The 16,348-nt window shown below is 36.6% G+C and overlaps 1 pseudogene; it reads left to right on the top strand.

Annotated features, from left to right (window-relative positions):
- The first annotated feature begins 500 nt into the window (after positions 1-500).
- Positions 501-601, top strand: LOC140885840 (small nucleolar RNA R71; annotated as a pseudogene).
- Positions 602-16,348: the final 15,747 nt, after the last annotated feature.

Below are 16,348 nucleotides of genomic sequence, written 5' to 3'. Positions count from 1 at the left end.
TTGTATTTTATCCCGGAGGAGGATTCAACACATTATTATTATTATTATTATTTGCATATGAAAAATTCTCATGATTACGCAAACTAGGATGATATTGATTGGGTACAGGATTACCTCGATAGTTGTTGTAATTTCTCTTGTTCACATATTGAGCTTGCTCCACACTCTCAAATCCATCAGCAGAATTTACGGCAGTCGCCAGCAATGCTGTCTTAATATAAACTTGATTGCCTTTGGTCAGTGCAGCCAACTGTGTAGAAATAGTAGCCATCTGAGCAGTTAAAGCAGTGAATGCGTCAACCTCATGAATTCCAGCAGGCTTCCTTATCGCAGATCTCTCACTCGGCCACTGATAACTGTTAATAGTCATATGTTCAAGAATCTCATATGCATCCGCAGGAAATTTAGAGAGTATTGAACCACCACCAGCAAAATCCATAGAAATCCCCGTTAGGCCATTCAAACCATTGTAGAATAACTCAATATTTTCCCAATCAGGAAAATTATGGTTTGGACACTTCCAACTCCTTGTACCGCTCCCAAGCTTCATAAAGCTGCTCAAAATCTTTCTGTTTGAAAGTAGTGATCTCAATTTTCAGCTGGGCAGACTTGGCAGGAGAAAAATACTTAGCCAGAAATTTAGATGCCATGTCTTCCCATGTAGTGATGCTCCCAAGAGGTAGTGACTGCAACCAACTACGAGCATTGTCCCTAAGAGAGAACGAAAACAATCGTAGTCTGATGGTGTCCTCAGTAACACCATGAATCTTGACTGTGTCAGCAATCTCCAGAAAAGTACGCAGATGCAGATTTGGATCTTCAATAGCTGCACCCCTGAACTGATTCTATTGCACCATATTAATCAAAGATGGCTTCAACTCAAAATTATTTGTTGTGATATTCTGCCGAGCTATCCCAGAATAATGAGTATTGATCACCGGTCGAAAGTGATATCTGATCGGTACCGGAGCATTATTGGCAGCTTTTTCCCTTTCTTCAGCCATTTGTTGCAACTCTTCTTTTCTAGCTTTTCTCAAAGCTTTAGCAGTTTTCTCGATTTCCGGATCAAAGAGCAGTGAGTCGTAACTTTGACTTTTTTGCATAAACTGTATAAACAAGAGAAATATTTAAAATTAGAATTAACAAAATAAAATAAAATGCTCTAAATCAAAATTAAGACTAATTAGCATAATTTAATATAAATCAAATAAAATTCACTCCCCGGCAACAGCGCCAAAAACTTGTTGCGTGTTTTCGCTCGCAAGCGCACGATATCAAGTTATAATATAGGAATTAAGTCCAAGTCGATCCCACGGAGAATGAATAAATGATATTATATCGAATATTTGCAACTAATAAAATCCTAATTCTATGTAGAGCTACGAAAATGGTTTGATTTTTAATAAAACTAAAATTTGTAAGAAATAAATTTGAATAACCACGAATTCACGAGATGAAAATTCAATAAGCGATTAATGCCAGAGGTTCGAGTTCACTTGACTTTCCACCATAATTTATTTCTAATGATTGTTTAATTATAAATTCTTCTAATTTATTAGCCAAGAATCCCTATTATTTTCTACTACCTCTCTCGAGTGTCAAGCAGAAATTCGTATTCAATAGCCAACTCAATATCTCTATCTAAGTTCACTTATTAAATCCGGTAAATAGCTCTAGAATTTTTCAATGACTTCTATGGAGTTATATGCCTCTCGAACAATATAAACACCAAAGATGTATTTTTCTATGTCGTATTAAAAATCTCCTCTCTCGAGTGATAGATTCTAAATAAAATATCATTCAATCTATGACCAGTAAATTGAAAGCATTAAAATCAGGAAAACACAAATAAATTGTGTGAATACTTCAATTGTATAAATCAAAATATCTCAATCATGGTTTTCAGTCAAGATTTGTCTACCTCTAAACTAATAAATTTAGTTCATGGTGAAAAATAAGCAAAAATAAATCATGTTCATGAAACTAGACATCAAGTTTAGAATTAAAGAAGAAAAGATTAAGAAAACAAAGCCGAAGTAGTGTCTGCGTCCTTCGTCTTCGATGTTTTTCCAGATTTCTTCTCCTTCACGTGTACAACCTTTCTTCTCTCAATCTTCTTCACGTGCTGCAGCTTCAGATTCTGAAGTGTTGCTGCGTTTCTCTTGTGTTGTTATCCGGCCGCCCCCTAGATTTGTGCGTGTGAATCCATTTTATATGTGTTTAGAAACCCACAATCAAGCCCAAGATCACGTCTCCAAAATTTTTCAAACTCTGTAATATTTTCGAAATTCCTCTACCCGCAGAAGCGTTAAATCATGCGCAGATGCACTTTTCGTTGTTTCTCAATTGCTGGACTTTCACGCATATGCATTAGATTAGGCCGCATTTGCGTTCTTCTTCCCTTCTCAGATTTCTGATCTTTTGCGCAGATGCATGAACTTTTGCCGCATATGCGTTCTTCGTTTCTTCAATTCCCTGCCAATTACCGCATATGCATGAAGTTTTACCGCATATGCGCCATTTTTCTTTCTTAAATCCCTGCCTTTCTCTGCATATGCACCACATTTTCCCGCATATGCGCCATTCAATTTTCCAGCTACGCGACAGTTTTCAAATATTCATATCTCACAATCTAAGCATCGGATTGAGCTAAAACTTTGACAGTAGCTTTAAAACATCCTCAACTTTATTCTGAATGATAAAGATTGGATTTGATCTCTTAAAAATTCCCAGTAATTTTCTGAATTTTGATGTCCGTAATTCGGCTTTCCGCTTCTTCTCTCTACTTTTGCGTCATTCCTTGCATCTCACAAAAACAACTAACATGCATAAAATTCACTCCATACATAACAAAAGCCAAGTCAAATCATATATAAATTAAGTGCATAAAATGCATTTATCACATATATTTTGTCAAAAATCAAAGAAGTAATGTTATGTGTTATTACATTATGTTTAAGTTCAAGTTATTCAAGTTTAAAGTATTTTGATTTTAATTATGTTAATGATATGTATGTTTTCACTTATTGAGTCTTTAGACTCACTATACATGAATGGTGCAGGTAATGATGCTCTAGATGCATATATCGATGAGTTTGAAGTCGGACACGAGGAGGAGCAGACAGTCGGGCCAGCGAGCGATGCATGAGTGCGATGTGTTGAGAGAGAAATGTTTTAACTGTGCAAGTTTTATGTTATATTGGAGGAAAACCATTTTCGTTCTCGAATGTTTCTTTTGGATTGTATGCTTGTATTGAATATACCTTTTGTGAGACCTCGATTCTAATCATTTAATCAAAAATTAATCCTATCGATAATCATAAAAAGATCCAAGAGATAAATCAATAATTTTTTTTTTGTGAATAGTGTACCGCTCGATCGGTAAGATCTTACCGATCGATCGGGCAAGTTTTCAGAAAAACAGAAACTTGGCTAAAACTCACTCGCTCGATCGGTCACATCTTACAGATCGATTGGTGATAGTTCTGAACTTAAAATACATCAGAAAACTTGTCCAAACTCAATCTAAATCATGCATAAACCAATACATAATTCATCCAAACATCATACAAGCTTCAATACAAGATAGTTCTAGGGTTATACAATCTCAAACTAGTAGAACATGCTTCAGTCTAGCTTATTCAATACAAAGCATAACGAGTACGAATCCAATCTAAGTTCGATTACATAGTCGATATCTAAAACACCAAGGCCTCACTCTATCAACTCGACCACCTAGCCATGCGATCTCTGACTCGGTCCTGCCCCACCTGTTTCCAAGCACACATACAAAGATAAGACAACAGCCGAATAAATCCGGTGAGAATACAATTCCCAGTAAAAGAGACAAAACATGCATATCAATTAATATATCAAAACATGATATATATATATATATACAAGACAAGCAATTCCAAAAGCCTGTCTAAACTCAATTCAAATGCATAAAATGCAATGCATGTCTTTAAAATATGGGATTATCAAGTCTGGATAATCACAAGGTAAAGGTTCTCTACTCTTTTCCTCTATTGGGATCCCGAGGATGAAATATCACACAAATCACACCGACTCTCCCCTCGAGGTGGATAGTGCATATTTCAATCCTCTAGACTCTGAAGCAATTATATAGAGTTAAGTTGGTCATTGCAGTAAATCGCCTGCCAATGCCCCATACTATAGTTGTAACGCCCCACTGTATCAAGACGGGTCTTTCCAGCGTGCTTATGTCCTCACTCACACGCACCCTGAGAAACTTCCCAGGGGGTCACCCATCCTATAATTTCCCCAAGTCAAGCACGCTTAACTTTGGAGTTCTTATGTGATGAGCTCCCGAAAAGAAGATGCACCTTCTTGATATGAGCAGTACATATGAAATCTTTTAAGCCCTCCTCAACTATGTAGTCCCATACCTACACAGTCTCAGAATCCTCTCTCATTCCGGCACGAGATCGGTTCATTCATGTCTCCCTCCGCCTAGAAGCCTACCAGGAGCCGCTCATTGTCCGTGCAACCTCTTGGCACCGGCGATCACTCCATGCCTCATCAGCCCCGGGCGTCACAATAGTTCTCAGAACGTCTAACTCAAAATGAAATAAAATCCATTGGCTCAATATGAATGCAATGCAAATCATAACTCATTCAATAAATTCAAGTAAATCAATTAACATGCGAGTATGTGATTTTTCCGAAACACTCGAATCAAGTTGAATTCGAGTCACTCGTTCCATTCCAGTCTAAGTCGTCTTATACCTCTTTCAAACATCGATGCTCCAACCTGGAAACAACAATAATAAACTCATTCAAGATTCAATCAAACTTCCTAGTCGATAATAAGAGAATCGATACTATACCGGCTACAATCTCTAAAACGATACAACTCCTGCAACCTCGCAACTCAACGGCCTTCAAACGAATCTGAAAAAGAAGTAATAAAGGACCGAGATCACTATCGACATTCAACCATGACTGAAAATGGCTCAATCAGCTCAACCCAACTATAGCCCTCAACTCAAACCGGCGGCATAACGGCTATATTCTAATCAAACCAAAATTGCAGACAACATAATATCAATCCAATAAACTCAAATCAACCAACATTCAACCATAACAATCTGATTCCAACAAATCACAAAACTCATTTTTTCGAAAATCCCTCCAAAAATCATAACAATTCCGAATGACGCTCTATTTCAAAACTGACAGACAATAAACGATCAGAACTCTGCCAAGAACAACATACTCAAAATTGAATAGATTCTAACAACATCCGAAAAATAGAATGTATCTGATCGGAGAAAAACTTACGATAGAACGAAGCTCTCGCTGCCGTGATCGCTAATCTGCCTTCAGAAATAAATTCTTATAGACGGATCGAGCTCGGGATGAAAATCAGAAAGCTTGAAGCTCTCGCTTTGGTTCATCAATGGGGGGAGAGGCGTGGAGGAGAAGGATGGGGGGAGGAAGAAGATTAAAAGCAAGCTTAAATATCTATTTAAGTCCAAAATTTCATTACAGTCCCTGAAAAATCCAAAATTTTGCAAAAAGGACCCTGATCAAAATCAAGTCGGCTCTTGAACTCTGTAATATCTGATTATCTCAAATAAAGTCAATAAAGATAAATTCGGGGCATTACACCTTTTTAAAACTTTTGGCACAGCTAAGAATTTAATGTTTTTATATTTCCGCAAAATCTCCCCAAAATTTTAAGAATGTAACGTCTCAGAGTTTTGGGTCGTTACATTCGGAGTCTCTCATCCGGCCAAAAGTCTTCGGCTCCATCATAAGAAACCTGTGAATCTCAAAACGACATATATCCTCGCAGTGATGGGGGTGACCATGGTGACGTCTAGGTGCATCATCATCTTCTCCCCAACGACCTACACTACCGTGACTCTCATCGTCTCTACCAACCATCTGGAAGAAGTAGCGCACATCAAAACCCAAAAGTGCCTCACTAAGTCCCAAATATCAAGCATGCTCTAATACCATAAATGTAGGGACTCAACCTGGATGGATCACCTACTAATTCACTTATTAATCATGCAATTAAAGATAATCTTAAAACCATAATCAAACAACGGAAATAAAACGAGTTAACAACCCAAACCGGCAGTATACAACCGGTGACAAAAAAACCAAAGTAGCAATAGCGTTATACAACCAAATCAAAAATAGTATCAAAACCTAATGAAACAACCTTGAAGAAGAAACACAACACGGTGGCCATTGGTCCAAACTCAACACTATCTCGAACCACTAGTCTCGCCCAACCTGAGCCCTGTCTAGACGAATGGGATGTCCAAGAAACAAAAATACAAGGACATTACCGAACTACGCTCAGAACGTAAGTACGAGTACACAAACCTACTATGATGTATGAAAATGACGGGTACTGGTCAACTGTAATATCTTGCTTAGTTTAGGTGCCAATGATTGTATAGTACCATATAAGATCAACTCCGCTGGGAACATCCACACACTCGACAAAGATCATCGTAGTGTTAGTGTAGTGACCCGCACCGTGAACATCTACTGACCAGAAACTTAAACATGAAATTAAACATTAAATAATCTTAATCAGAGTAAATGCAAAACTTTAAATAAGCTATATACCATAAATTAAAGCCTCTTGGTCAACCCAGCTATCCAGCCTTGGTCACCACCTAACCTTCTTATCCTCAGGAGAACTACCTGCATCTGCTCATTGAATGGGGTATCCAGACAACAAAAAATAACCGGAAGTCAGCCTAACATGCTCAGTACAAGAGCATGAGTATACAATATTATATGTGCATGTATGCAAGTGTACAGGTACTAAGACACAATGTGGAGACCTCGGGTGCAAATATTAAAAAAATAATCAATATGACATTTGGCGAGGCAAAAACGCGTCGCGGAAAGAATTTTTTTTTTTTTAAGAGTAGGAGGCGCGGGCGCGCCTCTGTTGCGCAAAATTGCGCACAGGATGCGCGGGAGCGCTGGGGCTTCGAAAATCTCAATTTGTTTCTTCTTTTCTTGCTCCAAAAACCCGGAATGGTGACCTCTCAAAGTCTTGATTACAATATACAATAAAGAGATGTTTGAAAATCATTCAAACGAGTGTAAAATGAAACAAGTTTGAACACTAAAAAATTCAACATGTTTTCAACATGTATTTAAAATTATTCGTCTGCTAGACCCGTGCTCCACTTCTACTCTCATTTCAAATCTTTAAGGTTATCTAAAGATTGACCCCGAACCACCTGTTGCAATGCACACACACAAGACAAAGCAATAGCCGGAAAACCGGTGAGTATAAAAACTCAGTATGAATGACAGAAACAAATGAGCATTTAATCATTTCAATGATATCAATATAAATCCATAAGTAATCTCAAATGGATAATGCATGGAAGAAATTCATGCTCAAGAATCTGGGGTTATCAATTCTCTGATTCAGTCTGAATCTTGATCTTAGGGATCCCAAGGAAAAAAAAAACACAACGTAACCACCTACTCTCTCAATCGGGGTGGGCGTTGAGCTTCTCAACCCCGGACTTCGGCACTCCTATATAGAGTATTCTGGTCATGGAAGTTGCTCTACATTCCATGCCACTCAAATATAGACCCAAACGTCCGCTGCAATCTAGGAAAGTCTGCTATCAAATCTGAACAAAGTCTGGTTCAATATGAATGAGATGATGCAATTCAATATATCAAAATCTCTGCTCAATCTAAGCATCTCATTTCATATATCAAATCATTAGCATGAATCATATATCGATAATCATCGAATAAAATGAAATTCAAAATTTCATGCTATTCAGTCATTTCATATAATTCAAATAATATAGCAAATAAGTGTGTGATTTTATTGGGCTCGAGAATCTCAAAATCTTCTCGAGGATTCAATCCCAAGCTTTTCATTGTCTATCCATACCTCAATTTCAAGTCCGGAAATGCTCAAGTCTTGAAAGCTACAATCATATGAAATTCATATCAATTTCTTGTTCGATCCAAAAATCGCATTTCGAACAATAATCAATCTCAATCTTGATCTAACTCTAAACAAATCGATTTCTTGCGATTCCAATTCAATAAATTCCAATTCAAAATCTGAAATGGACAACATTATTTCTCAATATCGTTCCTTGCCATCCTTGCTAAAATAATCCATTAACAATTTATTCAAAATTCAACCCGACGACATAACGTCTAAAAATCGAGTATTTCCAAAATTCTCAACATCAATATTATCACAATTCCATCATAATATCATCATCAAAATCATCCTTAAATTTAGAAATCCATGATCCAAAATTTCCAGAAATTCCAAAAATTCTTCAAAAATCAAAAACATGTTCAAACGATGGTATTTTCTCAAACCGTCTTAGATATACCATCTCCATTATCTCAATAACATATTTATACCATAAAAACCCGAATCCAACAACATATCAAAATTATAACTTGGTAGAATTTAATCATACTTACGTAGAAACGTAGCTCTTGTTGCGAGGATCGCAAAACCGTGCTCAAATCAAAATTCTACACGTTGGATTTCCTTGGATCGGGCTTGGAAAGCTTGAAAAGCCATGGCTATGGCTTTCTCTCCCCCTCATGGTGCTTCTTATGAAAATGGGTGAATGCATATCACATGCATATAATCTTAATAATTGATGCAATTAATAGGTCAACCCATATTTACAGTTTAGTCCCCGATCTTTCCCAAAATTGCAATCTAGTCCATGATTATCTCCAAACTTAAATTTCAGTCCTTTAGTTTATGAAACTTAAAAATTTAATTCCAATTCTCATAAATTATTTAATTGGGTATTTTTCGGGGCATTACACAAAAGGTCAAGAATATATGATCAAGAACAAAATTGGGCTCTAGGTATGTAGCATGCTGAGCCGTCGCTACAGGAGGTGACCTACATATCCTGATGGAGACCTAACAAAAGTCTACGTGTCCAACCAAATATCAGTGACCTGACACGAGCTCATATGTCCAACTAATATTGGTGACCTAACATGAATCTATGTGTCCAACCATCTACTGACAGGATAGGGTAGATACCCTACTACAGGATAGCATAAGGATATAACTCAAGATGCTCATGTATGCAACATATTCATGACATGTTGTGTCATATAAATCATGCAATCAAATAATACATGCAAACACATAATACATGCATACTCAATCTGGATATCTTGAATAATACTTCCGTACCTTACTAAGGCAGATTCTAGAAGCTCCTCTCTAGGTTCCAAGACTACCATGCAGCACTACAATACATAAATATCATGTATTATCTAGCATGCCAAACATCACCTATCATGCTCTAAAAGCCTTAAATAAACTATATACTACTCCCTATTTACTATAGGTAACCAAAGACATACCTTCCTCCGTCATCAGCCCGCTGATGTCGCATGTCCCAGAGCCTGGGCATAGCCTAGCTACGACCCCTGGAAACCTTACCAAAGCTTCGCCACTTGGCCGCTACTACGGACATTGTCCGTACTATAAAAATATACTACTTCCTACTCCAACTCCTAAATAAAGAGTTCAGAAGCCCTTAAAATAGAGCCATTACGGGAGAGGAGAGGATTTTTGGCATTTCAAAATGAGGAATTTGGACCCCTATTTATAGACGACGATCGGAAGCTCCGATCGCCTGATCAGAAGCTCCGATCGATGCATGCATGCAATGTGTCCATTGGCTAAGATCGAAAACACCAATATGCACTTCGGAGGTTCCGATCTCCTGCATGCAGCTACGTGTACAAGCTCTAATGCCACGTCTCAAATGATGCAGATCGGAAGCTCTGATCTCCTAGTCGGATGTTCCGATCGCTCCCATTGCTTTCAAACTGGCTTCGCTGGTTCCGATCTGGTTCAGACCCTCCGAACTGTCCGAGACCAAATAAGTCCATTTAGCATTTTTTGGGCATTCTGGACCCAATTCCTTGGTTCGTTAGATCATATTAAAATCCCTTAATCATGTTTTATTAAATCTAAACATGATTAGCAACTTAATCTTGTAAAATAGAACCGGATTACTACATTCTCCCCCTACTTAATATATTTCGTCCTCGTACAATCTTAAGTACTGGATACATTTAATACTGAATAAACATCTTTTATTCAAACTAAACCTTTTACAATATTACAATTGAAATATAACATTATCCAAAGCAACTCTGGATAGTCTGTACGCATACGGATCTCAAGTTCCCAAGTGGCTTTTTCAGTGCCTCGGCTCTGTTACTGAACTAGAACAAGTGAAATGATCTTGTCGCGTAATATCTATCTTACCCTTATGACCTGTGATACGCAAAAGTCTATCCACATAAGTCAAATCGGTATCCACAGTACCTTGGATAATCTTATGATGTAAAACTTATCTATCACGAGTTATCTTAACAGTGATACATAAAACACATTGTGGATACTATCCCATAAAATAGGAATACTTGCTTGAACTATATATCATGTTATTGTCAAATAACCCAATTAGACCAATAAACCCTAGAGATATCTTTCCTGGTTAAATAGCTCTAACAATGCTCCGAGAATTAACTCTTGGTTCTTCAATCTTTTACATCTCAAAGCTTTTTCTCAGAACATTGGAGTATAACATCCTTGTTCATACAACTTCTCAAATGGTGCCTCATCATTAATATTGTGATAACTTTTCAAATGGTGTCATACCATTACTGCTGTAATAACTGGTATTGCACCCAACTTCAATTATCAGAACCTAATCTTTCTAAGCTGGCCAAAGTCCATATTGCAAGCTCGTAATATAATCTTGAAATACAGATACTCTATTCTAACTGATCATCAATCTCCAGATGATCGGCTGTACTTTTACTGAGAATAATCCCAACGACATGCTGATAAACTTTCCCAAAATCTAGAAACAAATTCTAAAATTTCCACTTTTGGAAATGCTTATAGATAAGCCAGATTCACGATCTCTCGAATGTGTAATCAATCACTACTGTCAAAAGTGACATCTCGATTACACAAAAGTATTATGTTGTCTTGGTGAGTCAGTACATCACAATCCTAACTGTACCATAATTCCTCGACAATATCGGCAATTGGTTCACAAATTCATTGTGAGAATTTCTATTTCCACTCAGGAATTGATATTTATGATACAAATCTATGGATTGTCGATGTTCAATCTAAATCTGTTGGCTCACTCAACATCAAGAAACATTCTAGTACTTAAATGCTCCATTCCTTTTTATCAAAATCTAGTACTCAAATCCTCACACTAAGGACTTGTACCGTGTCATAATACTTGTCACAACGATGTTGTCCAAACTTCTCAATTTCCTGAACTCCTCAGATTCTCACTGAATCTTGACTAACTATTTTTCGGATATCATAATTCACAAGCAACGTCATTTGATAATAAAAAAATTCATAACTCTGCTTTTATCAAATCTATATCCAATCATTTGACGATCTAATGCATCCAATAGACACCCAGGAGAATTAGCGATCCTGCCAGACCAGATATAAATATATATCTCGGCTGTTTTCTTTTCCTAAGTCTAAAACACTTGATGCAATCCTACTAGATTCCATGATCAGTCATATGGTCATCAGATATCTCAACTGATATCAATGATTCTAGATCATCACTGTTCACAACAAGCATAAGAAACTTAATCATTTTCTCGCAGTGACATCCCATTGATCCAAACACTGGTCAAAATCACTGGAATTCTTTTAAATTTAATACTCAAATCAGAGTCAAGTCTCTTAAACATTAAACTGTCACTTGTATCATCATATCTCAAAACTAGAGATATCTCTTATTCACGATACTAGAACTTAAATACTTGATGACACCAGTCTAATCGTGTAGATGTAATTATCAGAATAAACCATCCTGACAACTCTATTACATCTTAATCACTATCTCGAAACACATACTTGTTCCATAATATCTGATATTCCTCTTGAAAACAACTACGTCTATATCTGACTGCATTAGACGATAGTTACAAATAGTAACTGGGTACTAATATTGCACCAGTTTAATTAACTATTTCAAAGCAAACATGAACACCTAAGTGCTCAACTTTCACTATCCAAGTGAATTCTCATACTGTCGAATTCATGCTATAACTTAGCAGGCTCTTGACATCTATCAGACACTAACTAGATCAATCATCTTGTAGATCCCAAACTCTTTTGATGCAAAATGTTCCTAGTCAGGAAACACTTATCCCATCACAGTTCTATCCACCAATAAGATAAAGTATCTTTCGCAAAGTTATCATACTGACACTATGTTATACTTTAATGTAACTGTTGCGATGATCTCTAGAATGGGTAAATTTTCCATCACCCTCTGAAGTAAAAAAAGACTTCCAGAGTAACATTGGAAATATACTCCACTAATTCTAGTCCTGATCATAGTTCACGTCTCCCAGTATAAGTCATCTCGGTGTCCTGATGAAAAATTTTCTTTTACTTGACAATCCAAAAATCATATTCCAGTTCTTACAGGGAAAACTTATCTAAGTAAATCCATCACTTAGAATCTCAATTTATCATGATGATAATATCCCTGATCATTACTTACATTTCTGATAGAATAAGATAATACTGGTTAATTATCCGGGTTCTCCCCCAGTACTATATGCAAAAACTATCCGTCCAGAATATACACTTGTCAAGGAATCCTTCCAAAATTATTCTATCCACGGAAATCAAAATATGTAACTCTGACGAAATCATATGATAACTCATCACAAACCTTGACACTAATCCAACATGAAGAATAATTTCTAGAAGACTCAAATAAATCTTGAATATTTTCCTGATAGTTGTACCCATTTCTATGACTGTGCATACATCGAGACTGAGGTAAGTCTTCCTAAAATTCCGAACTGGAACAGAAGAATCCTTCTAGAGTACACCGACATAAGGTCGCACTTACTATACAATATCGAAACCCGACAGTCATCAGCATCCTGGCATAACTCATTCCTAATTCTTTAATGATTTCCATCATTACTGAGCAACATTCTTATCTGGACCAAAATCATTGGTCAAAGAAAACTTTCATAATTTTACAGAAGCACAACTCAAATCCCGAGTCTGCAAGCATCTGACAATTCAATCCTGTTGAATACCAATTCAACTAAACTCTTGGATTAAATCCCGAAATCCCAAATCAAAAACCAAAAACTTATCTGCTCAAAATGATTACCTGTCAAGGAAAATTCCTTCCAAGACTGTTCTAACAACAGAAATTCTCGCTATGTATCTTTGAAAAAATCAGACTAAAACAAATTTCCTTAAATATCAAATCTCTTAAATCTTCACGAGATACTTCCAATATCATTATACTTTCACTATGAATATTTCAAAATACTAGAATAAGGTAGCCTCCTCCTGAATAACCATCTGAAAACATGAGAGACTTCTAGATTAATACAAACTTAGGGTTTCGCTTCCTCCTCAGTCTAATCAACTATTCACAGAGTCCACAGTACTTTGTATAATTTCTCATTATGCCCCTGATGATACACATCATTCCTGGAAAACACTTAACTTACTAAAATATTCTAGGTAAAACATCTAGAACTATTTATCTGAAACATGCATAATATAATCCCAGGTACACATTTAAACAAATGATCAATCCTTTATTCAATAAAACCAAGAAAATATCAAATATTACAATACTTGAACCATTAATCCAGGTTCTAATACAATTTTTATTACAATCACATGTAATACATAACTTAATCAAAATATTACATTGAAAGATGTACAATACATCAATTAAATAAGTACATCAATTAACTGAAATGTTTAATACATCTGATTCAACTGATGACAACCGAAATACTGTTTAACACAAAACTTAATACAATATTTAAATTCTTGCGGAATTCTCTCATTCCGTATACTGATCTTGAACATGAGGTTTCCCGTCCGCCATACACTAAAGCATCAAAGCAGGCATGTCAGCAGACCTTCTTCCTCGCAATATCTAAAAGATTTAATCTCACTAATATACAGGATCCTTCCAATATTGTTGGGTTCCTTATCTGGTAGATGAGACAAGATTTTTCTGACAATCTCTCCAACTACTAATGGAGAGTCTTCAGGGGTGGGTGGCTTCCTTGGTCGAAGCTGAATGGATGACTACATGTCACACATTCCATTCAACCCTGAGAAGCATCTGTCATTGAAAATTGGATCTTCTCTTCCAGCTCCATCCTGCTGGGATCCACATAATACGAACCTCTGATGCCAACCTTGGCAATGACGATCTTGGAAAAGACTAAACATCTTTCTATTCCAATTCTTGATACTGCTCGTCATTGAATCAAACTCGGAATCCTACAAAGGATAACCCAAAATCAATACTATGTCACAAAGATCTTATTTCATGCTCTGACACCATAAATGTAGTGACCTGTACCGTTATCACCTACTAATCAGAAACTTAAGCATGCAATTAAACATTAAATAATCTTAATCAGAGTAAATGCGGAACTTTAAATAAGCTATATACCAGAAATTAAAGCCTAGTGTTCAACCCTTTCATTCAGCCTTGGTCACAATCTAACCTTCCTATCCTCAAGAGAACTACCTACATATGTCCCATTGAATGGGGTATCCAGACAATAGAAAATAACCGAAAGTGAGTCTAACATGACCAGTACGAGATTATGAGTATACAATATTATATGTGCATGTATTCAAGTGTATGGGTACCAAAACATGAGGTCAAGAATATCTGATCAAGAACAGACTTGGGCCTTGGGTATGTAGCATCCTGAGCCGTCGCTACAGGAAGTGACCTACATACCCTGATGGTGACCTAAAACAAGTCTACGTGTCCAACCAAATATAAGTGAACTGACACGAGATCATGTGTCCAACTAATATTGGTGACCTGCCACGAATTTATGTGTCCAACCATCTACTGACAGGATAGGGTAGATACCCTACTACAGGATATCATAAGGATATAGCTCAATATGTCATGTCTTTAACATATTCATGACATGTTGTGTCATATAAATCATGCAATCAAATAATACATGCAAACATATAATACATGCATACTCAATCTGGATATCTCGAATAATACTTCCCTACCTTACTAAGGCAGATCCTAGAAGCTCCTCTCTAGGTTCCAAGCCTACCATGCAGCACTACAATACATAAATACCATGTATTATCTAGCATGCCAAACATCACCTATCATGCTCTAAAAGTCTTAAATAAACTATAGCCTACTCCCTATTTACTATAGGGAACCAAAGCCATACTTTCGTCTGTCATCATCCCGTTGATGTCGCATGCCCCAGAGCCTGAGCATAGCCTAGCCTAGCTACGACCCCTGGAAACTTTGACAAAGCTCCGCCGCTAAAAATGTACTACTTCCTACTTCAACATTTAAAGAAAGAGTCCCGAAACCCTTAAAATAGAGCCATTACGGGAGATGAGAGGATTTTTGGAATTTCAAAATGATGAATTTGGACCCCTATTTATAGATGACGATCGGAAGCTCTGATCGATTCATTCATGCAACGTCCATTGGCTATTATTGGAAGCTCCGATATGCACCACGGAGGTTCCGATCTCCTGCATGCAGCTATGTGCACAAGCTCTAATGCCACATCTCATATGATACAGATCGGAAGCTCCGATCGCCTGATCAGATGTTCCGATCGTTCCAATTGCTTCCAAACTGGCTTCGCTGGTTCCGATCTATTTTGAACCCTCCGAACTGCCAGAGCACAAATAAGTCCATTTAGAATTTTTCGAGCATTCTGGACCCAATTCCTTGGTCCGTTAGATCATATTAAAATCTTTTAATCATGTTTTATTAAATCTAAACATGATTAGCAACTTAATCTTGTAAAATAAAACCGGGTTACTACAGCTAGCAACCATAATCACGGCCTATGGCGGAGCCAGGATCCGAAATCCACCCGGGCTAAAATTTTTAACGAGAAACCAAAATAATGCATAAGAATTAAAACCATGAATAAGATACTTGTTCATTTTAGTATTAAAAATTTTTTTATTAATAATATCTTCAATATTTTTTTATGGAATCGTACGTAGGATTTAAAAACATTTGACTGATATCACAATCCAAATTTGTTTTCAATATGACATCATATCAGCAAAAAACGATCAGTGCAATGCATAATCTAATATAATTTTATAAATAGAAACTTGAACGGAACACACAATTAAATATTTTTTTGAAATAAAAAATTGAAATTCTAAAAAAATCTTTTCATTGTAATGCAGTTACTTTTAAAATAAGCAATATTACAAAGCAGAAAAAAATTAAAAAAC

This window comes from Henckelia pumila, chromosome 2 (genome assembly GCF_033568475.1).
Source record: "Henckelia pumila isolate YLH828 chromosome 2, ASM3356847v2, whole genome shotgun sequence".
Classification (NCBI taxonomy): domain Eukaryota; kingdom Viridiplantae; phylum Streptophyta; class Magnoliopsida; order Lamiales; family Gesneriaceae; genus Henckelia; species Henckelia pumila.
The sequence above is the reverse complement of the archived record's forward strand: the minus strand, read 5'-3'. Positions and strand labels throughout refer to the sequence as shown.